Source organism: Ranitomeya variabilis, chromosome 5, assembly GCF_051348905.1.
Source record: "Ranitomeya variabilis isolate aRanVar5 chromosome 5, aRanVar5.hap1, whole genome shotgun sequence".
Taxonomy (NCBI): Eukaryota; Metazoa; Chordata; class Amphibia; order Anura; family Dendrobatidae; genus Ranitomeya; species Ranitomeya variabilis.
In genome coordinates, this window is record NC_135236.1 from 593,088,157 (window position 1) to 593,104,076 (window position 15,920).

A 15,920-nucleotide genomic window follows, 5' to 3' on the forward strand; every position below is an offset into this window, starting at 1 on the left:
AACACACTCATGAAAATACAAAATCATAAGAATTAGATCAAAGGGTTCTCAAAACCTCATAATAATGGCAGCAGTGGGATTTGAATGGGCATGTCTCTAAACATTAGAAAAAAGCAAGGATTCTTTCAACAGTCTTTATCTGAACTGAAAACTGGAAAATCATGCAAATACAAAAGAAGATTAAATCACATGCTAATTTGCATGTTAGCAAAATCATAAGAATAAGTACAAAAACATTTCAAGATCTCATAATACTGGCAGCAGTGGGTTTAAAGCATATGCTAATTTTGCATGTTAGCATAATTATAAGAATAAGATAAAAAGGTTTAAAAGAACTCATACTAGTGGCATTTGAACCCACAAGTCTGTTAAAATTTAGGTAAGTCTCTAAACAATAGGAACAATCAATGATTCTTTCAACTGTCTTTTCCAAAACAGAAATGCACACACTCATGGAAATACAAAATACTCAGAATTAGATCAAAGGGTTCTCAAAACCTCATAATACTAGCAGCAGCGGGATTTGAACCCACGCCTCCGAAGAGACTGGAGCCTTAATCCAGCGCCTTAGACCGCTCGGCCATGCTACCTAATGCATCATTAAAAGAGCTTCCTTAGAGTAAGTTTAGTGTATCTGACTACATTTTAAACTTGTGCATTGTGGAAAATGGATAGGTCTCTAAACAAAAAGGAAAAAGCAATGATTCTATCTTTTGTCTTTTCCAAAAAAGCAAAGCACGCACTCATACAAAAATATGCTAATTTTTCTATTAGCAAAATCATAAATATAAGCTGGAAAGGTTTTCAAAACCTCAATATGTTGGCAGCAGTGGGATTTGAACCCACGCCTCCAAAGAGACTGAAGCCTAAATCCAGCGCCTTTGACCACTCGGCCATGCTACCTTAAACAGCATGGTTAATTAAGCTTCCTTAGAGAAAGTGAAGTACATTTGACAACATTTAAAATTAGTACATTTTGGAAAATGGGCATGTCTCTAAACATTAGGCAAAAACAAAGATTCTATCAACGGTCTTTATCTTAACTGAAAACTGCTAAATCATACAAATACAAAAGAAGATTATATCACATGCTAATTTGCATGCTAGCAAAATCATAAGAATAAGTACAAAAACATTTCAAGATCTCATTATACTGGCAGCAGTGAGATTAAAGCATATGCTAATTTTGCATGTTAGCATAATTATAAGAATGAGATAAAAAGGTTTAAAAGAACTCATACTAGTGGCATTTGAACTCACAAGTCTGTTGGAATATGGGTAAGTCTCTTAACAATAGGAAAAATCAGAGATTCTTTCAACTGTCTCTTCCTAAACAGAAATTAACACACTCATGAAAATACAAAATCATAAGAATTAGATCAAAGGGTTCTCAAAACCTCATAATAATGGCAGCAGTGGGATTTGAATGGGCATGTCTCTAAACATTAGAAAAAAGCAAGGATTCTTTCAACAGTCTTTATCTGAACTGAAAACTGGAAAATCATGCAAATACAAAAGAAGATTAAATCACATGCTAATTTGCATGTTAGCAAAATCATAAGAATAAGTACAAAAACATTTCAAGATCTCATAATACTGGCAGCAGTGGGTTTAAAGCATATGCTAATTTTGCATGTTAGCATAATTATAAGAATAAGATAAAAAGGTTTAAAAGAACTCATACTAGTGGCATTTGAAACCACAAGTCTGTTAAAATTTAGGTAAGTCTCTAAACAATAGGAACAATCAATGATTCTTTCAACTGTCTTTTCCAAAACAGAAATGCACACACTCATGGAAATACAAAATACTCAGAATTAGATCAAAGGGTTCTCAAAACCTCATAATACTGGCAGCAGTGGGATTTGAACCCACGCCTCCGAAGAGACTGGAGCCTTAATCCAGTGCCTTAAACCGCTCGGCCATGCTACCTAATGAATCATTAAAAGAGCTTCCTTAGAGTAAGTTTAGTGTATCTGACTACATTTTAAACTTGTGCATTGTGGAAAATGGATAGGTCTCTAAACAAAAAGGAAAAAGCAATGATTCTATCTTTTGTCTTTTCCAAAAAAGCAAAGCACGCACTCATACAAAAATATGCTAATTTTTCTATTAGCAAAATCATAAATATAAGCTGGAAAGGTTTTCAAAACCTCAATATGTTGGCAGCAGTGGGATTTGAACCCACGCCTCCAAAGAGACTGAAGCCTAAATCCAGCGCCTTAGACCACTCGGCCATGCTACCTTAAACAGCATGGTTAATTAAGCTTCCTTAGAGAAAGTGAAGTACATTTGACAACATTTAAAATTAGTACATTTTGGAAAATGGGCATGTCTCTAAACATTAGGCAAAAACAAAGATTCTATCAACGGTCTTTATCTTAACTGAAAACTGCTAAATCATACAAATACAAAAGAAGATTATATCACATGCTAATTTGCATGCTAGCAAAATCATAAGAATAAGTACAAAAACATTTCAAGATCTCATTATACTGGCAGCAGTGAGATTAAAGCATATGCTAATTTTGCATGTTAGCATAATTATAAGAATGAGATAAAAAGGTTTAAAAGAACTCATACTAGTGGCAGCAGTGGGATTTGAACTCACAAGTCTGTTGGAATATGGGTACGTCTCTTAACAATAGGAAAAATCAATGATTCTTTCAACTGTCTTTTCCTAAACAGAAATTAACACACTCATGAAAATACAAAATCATAAGAATTAGATCAAAGGGTTCTCAAAACCTCATAATAATGGCAGCAGTGGGATTTGAATGGGCATGTCTCTAAACATTAGAAAAAAGCAAGGATTCTTTCAACAGTCTTTATCTGAACTGAAAACTGCAAAATCATGCAAATACAAAAGAAGATTAAATCACATGCTAATTTGCATGTTAGCAAAATCATAAGAATAAGTACAAAAACATTTCAAGATCTCATAATACTGGCAGCAGTGGGTTTAAAGCATATGCTAATTTTGCATGTTAGCATAATTATAAGAATAAGATAAAAAGGTTTAAAAGAACTCATACTAGTGGCATTTGAACCCACAAGTCTGTTAAAATTTAGGTAAGTCTCTAAACTAAAGTCTAAAACTGTCTTTTCCAAAACAGAAATGCACACACTCATGGAAATACAAAATCCTCAGAATTAGATCAAAGTGTTCTCAAAACCTCATAATACTGGCAGCAGTGGGATTTGAACCCACGCCTCCAAAGAGACTGGAGCCTAAATCCAGCGCCTTAGACCACTCGGCCATGCTACCTTAAACAGCATAGTTAATTAAGCTTTCTTAGAGAAAGTGAAGTACATTTGACAACATTTAAAATTAGTACATTTTGGAAAATGGGCATGTCTCTAAACATTAGGCAAAAACAAAGATTCTATCAACGGTCTTTATCTTAACTGAAAACTGCTAAATCATACAAATACAAAAGAAGATTATATCACATGCTAATTTGCATGCTAGCAAAATCATAAGAATAAGTACAAAAACATTTCAAGATCTCATAATACTGGCAGCAGTGAGATTAAAGCATATGCTAATTTTGCATGTTAGCATAATTATAAGAATGAGATAAAAAGGTTTAAAAGAACTCATACTAGTGGCAGCAGTGGGATTTGAACTCACAAGTCTGTTGGAATATGGGTATGTCTCTTAACAATAGGAAAAATCAATGATTCTTTCAACTGTCTTTTCCTAAACAGAAATTAACACACTCATGAAAATACAAAATCATAAGAATTAGATCAAAGGGTTCTCAAAACCTCATAATAATGGCAGCAGTGGGATTTGAATGGGCATGTCTCTAAACATTAGAAAAAAGCAAGGATTCTTTCAACAGTCTTTATCTGAACTGAAAACTGGAAAATCATGCAAATACAAAAGAAGATTAAATCACATGCTAATTTGCATGTTAGCAAAATCATAAGAATAAGTACAAAAACATTTCAAGATCTCATAATACTGGCAGCAGTGGGTTTAAAGCATATGCTAATTTTGCATGTTAGCATAATTATAAGAATAAGATAAAAAGGTTTAAAAGAACTCATACTAGTGGCATTTGAACCCACAAGTCTGTTAAAATTTAGGTAAGTCTCTAAACAATAGGAACAATCAATGATTCTTTCAACTGTCTTTTCCAAAACAGAAATGCACACACTCATGGAAATACAAAATACTCAGAATTAGATCAAAGGGTTCTCAAAACCTCATAATACTAGCAGCAGCGGGATTTGAACCCACGCCTCCGAAGAGACTGGAGCCTTAATCCAGCGCCTTAGACCGCTCGGCCATGCTACCTAATGCATCATTAAAAGAGCTTCCTTAGAGTAAGTTTAGTGTATCTGACTACATTTTAAACTTGTGCATTGTGGAAAATGGATAGGTCTCTAAACAAAAAGGAAAAAGCAATGATTCTATCTTTTGTCTTTTCCAAAAAAGCAAAGCACGCACTCATACAAAAATATGCTAATTTTTCTATTAGCAAAATCATAAATATAAGCTGAAAAAGTTTTCAAAACCTCAATATGTTGGCAGCAGTGGGATTTGAACCCACGCCTCCAAAGAGACTGAAGCCTAAATCCAGCGCCTTAGACCACTTGGCCATGCTACCTTAAACAGCATGGTTAATTAAGCTTCCTTAGAGAAAGTGAAGTACATTTGACAACATTTAAAATTAGTACATTTTGGAAAATGGGCATGTCTCTAAACATTAGGCAAAAACAAAGATTCTATCAACGGTCTTTATCTTAACTGAAAACTGCTAAATCATACAAATACAAAAGAAGATTATATCACATGCTAATTTGCATGCTAGCAAAATCATAAGAATAAGTACAAAAACATTTCAAGATCTCATTATACTGGCAGCAGTGAGATTAAAGCATATGCTAATTTTGCATGTTAGCATAATTATAAGAATGAGATAAAAAGGTTTAAAAGAACTCATACTAGTGGCAGCAGTGGGATTTGAACTCACAAGTCTGTTGGAATATGGGTAAGTCTCTTAACAATAGGAAAAATCAAAGATTCTTTCACCTGTCTCTTCCTAAACAGAAATTAACACACTCATGAAAATACAAAATCATAAGAATTAGATCAAAGGGTTCTCAAAACCTCATAATAATGGCAGCAGTGGGATTTGAATGGGCATGTCTCTAAACATTAGAAAAAAGCAAGGATTCTTTCAACAGTCTTTATCTGAACTGAAAACTGGAAAATCATGCAAATACAAAAGAAGATTAAATCACATGCTAATTTGCATGTTAGCAAAATCATAAGAATAAGTACAAAAACATTTCAAGATCTCATAATACTGGCAGCAGCAGTGGGTTTAAAGCATATGCTAATTTTGCATGTTAGCATAATTATAAGAATAAGATAAAAAGGTTTAAAAGAACTCATACTAGTGGCATTTGAACCCACAAGTCTGTTAAAATTTAGGTAAGTCTCTAAACTAAAGTCTAAAACTGTCTTTTCCAAAACAGAAATGCACACACTCATGGAAATACAAAATCCTCAGAATTAGATCAAAGGGTTCTCAAAACCTCATAATACTGGCAGCAGTGGGATTTGAACCCACGCCTCCAAAGAGACTGGAGCCTTAATCCAGCGCCTTAGACCGCTCGGCCATGCTACCTAATGCATCATTAAAAGAGCTTCCTGAGAGTAAGTTTAGTGTATCTGACTACATTTTAAACTTGTGCATTGTGGAAAATGGATAGGTCTCTAAACAAAAAGGAAAAAGCAATGATTCTATCTTTTGTCTTTTCCAAAAAAGCAAAGCACGCACTCATACAAAAATATGCTAATTTTTCTATTAGCAAAATCATAAATATAAGCTGAAAAGGTTTTCAAAACCTCAATATGTTGGCAGCAGTGGGATTTGAACCCACACCTCCAAAGAGACTGGAGCCTAAATCCAGCGCCTTAGACCACTCGGCCATGCTACCTTAAACAGCATGGTTAATTAAGCTTCCTTAGAGAAAGTGAAGTACATTTGACAACATTTAAAATTAGTACATTTTGGAAAATGGGCATGTCTCTAAACATTAGGCAAAAACAAAGATTCTATCAACAGTCTTTATCTTAACTGAAAACTGCTAAATCATACAAATACAAAAGAAGATTATATCACATGCTAATTTGCATGCTAGCAAAATCATAAGAATAAGTACAAAAACATTTCAAGATCTCATAATACTGGCAGCAGTGAGATTAAAGCATATGCTAATTTTGCATGTTAGCATAATTATAAGAATGAGATAAAAAGGTTTAAAAGAACTCATACTAGTGGCAGCAGTGGGATTTGAACTCACAAGTCTGTTGGAATATGGGTATGTCTCTTAACAATAGGAAAAATCAATGATTCTTTCAACTGTCTTTTCCTAAACAGAAATTAACACACTCATGAAAATACAAAATCATAAGAATTAGATCAAAGGGTTCTCAAAACCTCATAATAATGGCAGCAGTGGGATTTGAATGGGCATGTCTCTAAACATTAGAAAAAAGCAAGGATTCTTTCAACAGTCTTTATCTGAACTGAAAACTGGAAAATCATGCAAATACAAAAGAAGATTAAATCACATGCTAATTTGCATGTTAGCAAAATCATAAGAATAAGTACAAAAACATTTCAAGATCTCATAATACTGGCAGCAGTGGGTTTAAAGCATATGCTAATTTTGCATGTTAGCATAATTATAAGAATAAGATAAAAAGGTTTAAAAGAACTCATACTAGTGGCATTTGAACCCACAAGTCTGTTAAAATTTAGGTAAGTCTCTAAACAATAGGAACAATCAATGATTCTTTCAACTGTCTTTTCCAAAACAGAAATGCACACACTCATGGAAATACAAAATACTCAGAATTAGATCAAAGGGTTCTCAAAACCTCATAATACTAGCAGCAGCGGGATTTGAACCCACGCCTCCGAAGAGACTGGAGCCTTAATCCAGCGCCTTAGACCGCTCGGCCATGCTACCTAATGCATCATTAAAAGAGCTTCCTTAGAGTAAGTTTAGTGTATCTGACTACATTTTAAACTTGTGCATTGTGGAAAATGGATAGGTCTCTAAACAAAAAGGAAAAAGCAATGATTCTATCTTTTGTCTTTTCCAAAAAAGCAAAGCACGCACTCATACAAAAATATGCTAATTTTTCTATTAGCAAAATCATAAATATAAGCTGAAAAAGTTTTCAAAACCTCAATATGTTGGCAGCAGTGGGATTTGAACCCACGCCTCCAAAGAGACTGAAGCCTAAATCCAGCGCCTTAGACCACTTGGCCATGCTACCTTAAACAGCATGGTTAATTAAGCTTCCTTAGAGAAAGTGAAGTACATTTGACAACATTTAAAATTAGTACATTTTGGAAAATGGGCATGTCTCTAAACATTAGGCAAAAACAAAGATTCTATCAACGGTCTTTATCTTAACTGAAAACTGCTAAATCATACAAATACAAAAGAAGATTATATCACATGCTAATTTGCATGCTAGCAAAATCATAAGAATAAGTACAAAAACATTTCAAGATCTCATTATACTGGCAGCAGTGAGATTAAAGCATATGCTAATTTTGCATGTTAGCATAATTATAAGAATGAGATAAAAAGGTTTAAAAGAACTCATACTAGTGGCAGCAGTGGGATTTGAACTCACAAGTCTGTTGGAATATGGGTAAGTCTCTTAACAATAGGAAAAATCAAAGATTCTTTCACCTGTCTCTTCCTAAACAGAAATTAACACTCATGAAAATACAAAATCATAAGAATTAGATCAAAGGGTTCTCAAAACCTCATAATAATGGCAGCAGTGGGATTTGAATGGGCATGTCTCTAAACATTAGAAAAAAGCAAGGATTCTTTCAACAGTCTTTATCTGAACTGAAAACTGGAAAATCATGCAAATACAAAAGAAGATTAAATCACATGCTAATTTGCATGTTAGCAAAATCATAAGAATAAGTACAAAAACATTTCAAGATCTCATAATACTGGCAGCAGCAGTGGGTTTAAAGCATATGCTAATTTTGCATGTTAGCATAATTATAAGAATAAGATAAAAAGGTTTAAAAGAACTCATACTAGTGGCATTTGAACCCACAAGTCTGTTAAAATTTAGGTAAGTCTCTAAACAATAGGAACAATCAATGATTCTTTCAACTGTCTTTTCCAAAACAGAAATGCACACACTCATGGAAATACAAAATACTCAGAATTAGATCAAAGGGTTCTCAAAACCTCATAATACTAGCAGCAGCGGGATTTGAACCCACGCCTCCGAAGAGACTGGAGCCTTAATCCAGCGCCTTAGACCGCTCGGCCATGCTACCTAATGCATCATTAAAAGAGCTTCCTTAGAGTAAGTTTAGTGTATCTGACTACATTTTAAACTTGTGCATTGTGGAAAATGGATAGGTCTCTAAACAAAAAGGAAAAAGCAATGATTCTATCTTTTGTCTTTTCCAAAAAAGCAAAGCACGCACTCATACAAAAATATGCTAATTTTTCTATTAGCAAAATCATAAATATAAGCTGAAAAAGTTTTCAAAACCTCAATATGTTGGCAGCAGTGGGATTTGAACCCACGCCTCCCAAGAGACTGAAGCCTAAATCCAGCGCCTTAGACCACTTGGCCATGCTACCTTAAACAGCATGGTTACTTAAGCTTCCTTAGAGAAAGTGAAGTACATTTGACAACATTTAAAATTAGTACATTTTGGAAAATGGGCATGTCTCTAAACATTAGGCAAAAACAAAGATTCTATCAACGGTCTTTATCTTAACTGAAAACTGCTAAATCATACAAATACAAAAGAAGATTATATCACATGCTAATTTGCATGCTAGCAAAATCATAAGAATAAGTACAAAAACATTTCAAGATCTCATTATACTGGCAGCAGTGAGATTAAAGCATATGCTAATTTTGCATGTTAGCATAATTATAAGAATGAGATAAAAAGGTTTAAAAGAACTCATACTAGTGGCAGCAGTGGGATTTGAACTCACAAGTCTGTTGGAATATGGGTAAGTCTCTTAACAATAGGAAAAATCAAAGATTCTTTCACCTGTCTCTTCCTAAACAGAAATTAACACACTCATGAAAATACAAAATCATAAGAATTAGATCAAAGGGTTCTCAAAACCTCATAATAATGGCAGCAGTGGGATTTGAATGGGCATGTCTCTAAACATTAGAAAAAAGCAAGGATTCTTTCAACAGTCTTTATCTGAACTGAAAACTGGAAAATCATGCAAATACAAAAGAAGATTAAATCACATGCTAATTTGCATGTTAGCAAAATCATAAGAATAAGTACAAAAACATTTCAAGATCTCATAATACTGGCAGCAGTGGGTTTAAAGCATATGCTAATTTTGCATGTTAGCATAATTATAAGAATAAGATAAAAAGGTTTAAAAGAACTCATACTAGTGGCATTTGAACCCACAAGTCTGTTAAAATTTAGGTAAGTCTCTAAACAATAGGAACAATCAATGATTCTTTCAACTGTCTTTTCCAAAACAGAAATGCACACACTCATGGAAATACAAAATACTCAGAATTAGATCAAAGGGTTCTCAAAACCTCATAATACTGGCAGCAGTGGGATTTGAACCCACGCCTCCGAAGAGACTGGAGCCTTAATCCAGCGCCTTAGACCGCTCGGCCATGCTACCTAATGCATCATTAAAAGAGCTTCCTTAGAATAAGTTTAGTGTATCTGACTACATTTTAAACTTGTGCATTGTGGAAAATGGATAGGTCTCTAAACAAAAAGGAAAAAGCAATGATTCTATCTTTTGTCTTTTCCAAAAAAGCAAAGCACGCACTCATACAAAAATATGCTAATTTTTCTATTAGCAAAATCATAAATTTAAGCTGAAAAGGTTTTCCAAACCTCAATATGTTGGCAGCAGTGGGATTTGAACCCACGCCTCCAAAGAGACTGAAGCCTAAATCCAGCGCCTTAGACCACTCGGCCATGCTACCTTAAACAGCATGGTTAATTAAGCTTCCTTAGAGAAAGTGAAGTACATTTGACAACATTTAAAATTAGTACATTTTGGAAAATGGGCATGTCTCTAAACATTAGGCAAAAACAAAGATTCTATCAACGGTCTTTATCTTAACTGAAAACTGCTAAATCATACAAATACAAAAGAAGATTATATCACATGCTAATTTGCATGCTAGCAAAATCATAAGAATAAGTACAAAAACATTTCAAGATCTCATTATACTGGCAGCAGTGAGATTAAAGCATATGCTAATTTTGCATGTTAGCATAATTATAAGAATGAGATAAAAAGGTTTAAAAGAACTCATACTAGTGGCAGCAGTGGGATTTGAACTCACAAGTCTGTTGGAATATGGGTAAGACTCTTAACAATAGGAAAAATCAATGATTCTTTCAACTGTCTTTTCCTAAACAGAAATTAACACACTCATGAAAATACAAAATCATAAGAATTAGATCAAAGGGTTCTCAAAACCTCATAATAATGGCAGCAGTGGGATTTGAATGGGCATGTCTCTAAACATTAGAAAAAAGCAAGGATTCTTTCAACAGTCTTTATCTGAACTGAAAACTGGAAAATCATGCAAATACAAAAGAAGATTAAATCACATGCTAATGTGCATGTTAGCAAAATCATAAGAATAAGTACAAAAACATTTCAAGAACTCATAATACTGGCAGCAGTGGGTTTAAAGCATATGCTAATTTTGCATGTTAGCATAATTATAAGAATAAGATAAAAAGGTTTAAAAGAACTCATACTAGTGGCATTTGAAACCACAAGTCTGTTAAAATTTAGGTAAGTCTCTAAACAATAGGAACAATCAATGATTCTTTCAACTGTCTTTTCCAAAACAGAAATGCACACACTCATGGAAATACAAAATACTCAGAATTAGATCAAAGGGTTCTCAAAACCTCATAATACTGGCAGCAGTGGGATTTGAACCCACGCCTCCGAAGAGACTGGAGCCTTAATCCAGCGCCTTAAACCGCTCGGCCATGCTACCTAATGCATCATTAAAAGAGCTTCCTTAGAGTAAGTTTAGTGTATCTGACTACATTTTAAACTTGTGCATTGTGGAAAATGGATAGGTCTCTAAACAAAAAGGAAAAAGCAATGATTCTATCTTTTGTCTTTTCCAAAAAAGCAAAGCACGCACTCATACAAAAATATGCTAATTTTTTCTATTAGCAAAATCATAAATATAAGCTGAAAAGGTTTTCAAAACCTCAATATGTTGGCAGCAGTGGGATTTGAACCCACGTCTCCAAAGAGACTGAAGCCTAAATCCAGCGCCTTAGACCACTCGGCCATGCTACCTTAAACAGCATGGTTAGTTAAGCTTCCTTAGAGAAAGTGAAATACATTTGACAACATTTAAAATTAGTACATTTTGGAAAATGGGCATGTCTCTAAACATTAGGCAAAAACAAAGATTCTATCAACGGTCTTTATCTTAACTGAAAACTGCTAAATCATACAAATACAAAAGAAGATTATATCACATGCTAATTTGCATGCTAGCAAAATCATAAGAATAAGTACAAAAACATTTCAAGATCTCATTATACTGGCAGCAGTGAGATTAAAGCATATGCTAATTTTGCATGTTAGCATAATTATAAGAATGAGATAAAAAGGTTTAAAAGAACTCATACTAGTGGCATTTGAACTCACAAGTCTGTTGGAATATGGGTAAGTCTCTTAACAATAGGAAAAATCAGAGATTCTTTCAATTGTCTCTTCCTAAACAGAAATTAACACACTCATGAAAATACAAAATCATAAGAATTAGATCAAAGGGTTCTCAAAACCTCATAATAATGGCAGCAGTGGGATTTGAATGGGCATGTCTCTAAACATTAGAAAAAAGCAAGGATTCTTTCAACAGTCTTTATCTGAACTGAAAACTGGAAAATCATGCAAATACAAAAGAAGATTAAATCACATGCTAATTTGCATGTTAGCAAAATCATAAGAATAAGTACAAAAACATTTCAAGATCTCATAATACTGGCAGCAGTGGGTTTAAAGCATATGCTAATTTTGCATGTTAGCATAATTATAAGAATAAGATAAAAAGGTTTAAAAGAACTCATACTAGTGGCATTTGAACCCACAAGTCTGTTAAAATTTAGGTAAGTCTCTAAACAATAGGAACAATCAATGATTCTTTCAACTGTCTTTTCCAAAACAGAAATGCACACACTCATGGAAATACAAAATACTCAGAATTAGATCAAAGGGTTCTCAAAACCTCATAATACTAGCAGCAGCGGGATTTGAACCCACGCCTCCGAAGAGACTGGAGCCTTAATCCAGCGCCTTAGACCGCTCGGCCATGCTACCTAATGCATCATTAAAAGAGCTTCCTTAGAGTAAGTTTAGTGTATCTGACTACATTTTAAACTTGTGCATTGTGGAAAATGGATAGGTCTCTAAACAAAAAGGAAAAAGCAATGATTCTATCTTTTGTCTTTTCCAAAAAAGCAAAGCTCGCACTCATACAAAAATATGCTAATTTTTCTATTAGCAAAATCATAAATATAAGCTGAAAAAGTTTTCAAAACCTCAATATGTTGGCAGCAGTGGGATTTGAACCCACGCCTCCAAAGAGACTGAAGCCTAAATCCAGCGCCTTAGACCACTTGGCCATGCTACCTTAAACAGCATGGTTAATTAAGCTTCCTTAGAGAAAGTGAAGTACATTTGACAACATTTAAAATTAGTACATTTTGGAAAATGGGCATGTCTCTAAACATTAGGCAAAAACAAAGATTCTATCAACGGTCTTTATCTTAACTGAAAACTGCTAAATCATATAAATACAAAAGAAGATTATATCACATGCTAATTTGCATGCTAGCAAAATCATAAGAATAAGTACAAAAACATTTCAAGATCTCATTATACTGGCAGCAGTGAGATTAAAGCATATGCTAATTTGGCATGTTAGCATAATTATAAGAATGAGATAAAAAGGTTTAAAAGAACTCATACTAGTGGCAGCAGTGGGATTTGAACTCACAAGTCTGTTGGAATATGGGTAAGTCTCTTAACAATAGGAAAAATCAAAGATTCTTTCACCTGTCTCTTCCTAAACAGAAATTAACACACTCATGAAAATACAAAATCATAAGAATTAGATCAAAGGGTTCTCAAAACCTCATAATAATGGCAGCAGTGGGATTTGAATGGGCATGTCTCTAAACATTAGAAAAAAGCAAGGATTCTTTCAACAGTCTTTATCTGAACTGAAAACAGTCTTTATCTGAACTGAAAACTGGAAAATCATGCAAATACAAAAGAAGATTTAATCACATGCTAATTTGCATGTTAGCAAAATCATAAGAATAAGTACAAAAACATTTCAAGATCTCATAATACTGGCAGCAGTGGGTTTAAAGCATATGCTAATTTTGCATGTTAGCATAATTATAAGAATAAGATAAAAAGGTTTAAAAGAACTCATACTAGTGGCATTTGAACCCACAAGTCTGTTAAAATTTAGGTAAGTCTCTAAACAATAGGAACAATCAATGATTCTTTCAACTGTCTTTTCCAAAACAGAAATGCACACACTCATGGAAATACAAAATACTCAGAATTAGATCAAAGGGTTCTCAAAACCTCATAATACTAGCAGCAGCGGGATTTGAACCCACGCCTCCGAAGAGACTGGAGCCTTAATCCAGCGCCTTAGACCGCTCGGCCATGCTACCTAATGCATCATTAAAAGAGCTTCCTTAGAGTAAGTTTAGTGTATCTGACTACATTTTAAACTTGTGCATTGTGGAAAATGGATAGGTCTCTAAACAAAAAGGAAAAAGCAATGATTCTATCTTTTGTCTTTTCCAAAAAAGCAAAGCACGCACTCATACAAAAATATGCTAATTTTTCTATTAGCAAAATCATAAATATAAGCTGAAAAAGTTTTCAAAACCTCAATATGTTGGCAGCAGTGGGATTTGAACCCACGCCTCCAAAGAGACTGAAGCCTAAATCCAGCGCCTTAGACCACTTGGCCATGCTACCTTAAACAGCATGGTTACTTAAGCTTCCTTAGAGAAAGTGAAGTACATTTGACAACATTTAAAATTAGTACATTTTGGAAAATGGGCATGTCTCTAAACATTAGGCAAAAACAAAGATTCTATCAACGGTCTTTATCTTAACTGAAAACTGCTAAATCATACAAATACAAAAGAAGATTATATCACATGCTAATTTGCATGCTAGCAAAATCATAAGAATAAGTACAAAAACATTTCAAGATCTCATTATACTGGCAGCAGTGAGATTAAAGCATATGCTAATTTTGCATGTTAGCATAATTATAAGAATGAGATAAAAAGGTTTAAAAGAACTCATACTAGTGGCAGCAGTGGGATTTGAACTCACAAGTCTGTTGGAATATGGGTAAGTCTCTTAACAATAGGAAAAATCAAAGATTCTTTCACCTGTCTCTTCCTAAACAGAAATTAACACACTCATGAAAATACAAAATCATAAGAATTAGATCAAAGGGTTCTCAAAACCTCATAATAATGGCAGCAGTGGGATTTGAATGGGCATGTCTCTAAACATTAGAAAAAAGCAAGGATTCTTTCAACAGTCTTTATCTGAACTGAAAACTGGAAAATCATGCAAATACAAAAGAAGATTAAATCACATGCTAATTTGCATGTTAGCAAAATCATAAGAATAAGTACAAAAACATTTCAAGATCTCATAATACTGGCAGCAGTGGGTTTAAAGCATATGCTAATTTTGCATGTTAGCATAATTATAAGAATAAGATAAAAAGGTTTAAAAGAACTCATACTAGTGGCATTTGAACCCACAAGTCTGTTAAAATTTAGGTAAGTCTCTAAACTAAAGTCTAAAACTGTCTTTTCCAAAACAGAAATGCACACACTCATGGAAATACAAAATCCTCAGAATTAGATCAAAGGGTTCTCAAAACCTCATAATACTGGCAGCAGTGGGATTTGAACCCACGCCTCCAAAGAGACTGGAGCCTTAATCCACCGCCTTAGACCGCTCGGCCATGCTACCTAATGCATCATTAAAAGAGCTTCCTGAGAGTAAGTTTAGTGTATCTGACTACATTTTAAACTTGTGCATTGTGGAAAATGGATAGGTCTCTAAACAAAAAGGAAAAAGCAATGATTCTATCTTTTGTCTTTTCCAAAAAAGCAAAGCACGCACTCATACAAAAATATGCTAATTTTTCTATTAGCAAAATCATAAATATAAGCTGAAAAGGTTTTCAAAACCTCAATATGTTGGCAGCAGTGGGATTTGAACCCACGCCTCCAAAGAGACTGGAGCCTAAATCCAGCGCCTTAGACCACTCGGCCATGCTACCTTAAACAGCATGGTTAATTAAGCTTCCTTAGAGAAAGTGAAGTACATTTGACAACATTTAAAATTAGTACATTTTGGAAAATGGGCATGTCTCTAAACATTAGGCAAAAACAAAGATTCTATCAACGGTCTTTATCTTAACTGAAAACTGCTAAATCATACAAATACAAAAGAAGATTATATCACATGCTAATTTGCATGCTAGCAAAATCATAAGAATAAGTACAAAAACATTTCAAGATCTCATAATACTGGCAGCAGTGAGATTAAAGCATATGCTAATTTTGCATGTTAGCATAATTATAAGAATGAGATAAAAAGGTTTAAAAGAACTCATACTAGTGGCATTTGAACTCACAAGTCTGTTGGAATATGGGTAAGTCTCTTAACAATAGGAAAAATCAATGATTCTTTCAACTGTCTTTTCCTAAACAGAAATTAACACACTCATGAAAATACAAAATCATAAGAATTAGATCAAAGGGTTCTCAAAACCTCATAATAAT

The 15,920-nt window shown here is 33.9% G+C and overlaps 6 non-coding genes across 6 annotated transcripts; all 6 read right to left on the reverse strand.

Annotated features, from left to right (window-relative positions):
* Positions 1 to 3,186: 3,186 nt before the first annotated feature.
* On the reverse strand, positions 3,187 to 3,268 carry TRNAL-UAG (transfer RNA leucine (anticodon UAG)). The gene has a single exon. It is a non-coding gene; the product is annotated as a tRNA-Leu (tRNA).
* Positions 3,269 to 5,563: 2,295 nt separating this feature from the next.
* TRNAL-AAG (transfer RNA leucine (anticodon AAG)) lies at positions 5,564 to 5,645 on the reverse strand. Its single transcript has one exon. It is a non-coding gene; the product is annotated as a tRNA-Leu (tRNA).
* Positions 5,646 to 5,876: 231 nt separating this feature from the next.
* On the reverse strand, positions 5,877 to 5,958 carry TRNAL-UAG (transfer RNA leucine (anticodon UAG)). The gene has a single exon. It is a non-coding gene; the product is annotated as a tRNA-Leu (tRNA).
* A 3,659-nt stretch (positions 5,959 to 9,617) lies between these two features.
* Positions 9,618 to 9,699, reverse strand: TRNAL-AAG (transfer RNA leucine (anticodon AAG)). Its single transcript has one exon. It is a non-coding gene; the product is annotated as a tRNA-Leu (tRNA).
* A 1,269-nt stretch (positions 9,700 to 10,968) lies between these two features.
* TRNAL-AAG (transfer RNA leucine (anticodon AAG)) lies at positions 10,969 to 11,050 on the reverse strand. The gene has a single exon. It is a non-coding gene; the product is annotated as a tRNA-Leu (tRNA).
* Positions 11,051 to 15,333: 4,283 nt separating this feature from the next.
* On the reverse strand, positions 15,334 to 15,415 carry TRNAL-UAG (transfer RNA leucine (anticodon UAG)). Its single transcript has one exon. It is a non-coding gene; the product is annotated as a tRNA-Leu (tRNA).
* Positions 15,416 to 15,920: the final 505 nt, after the last annotated feature.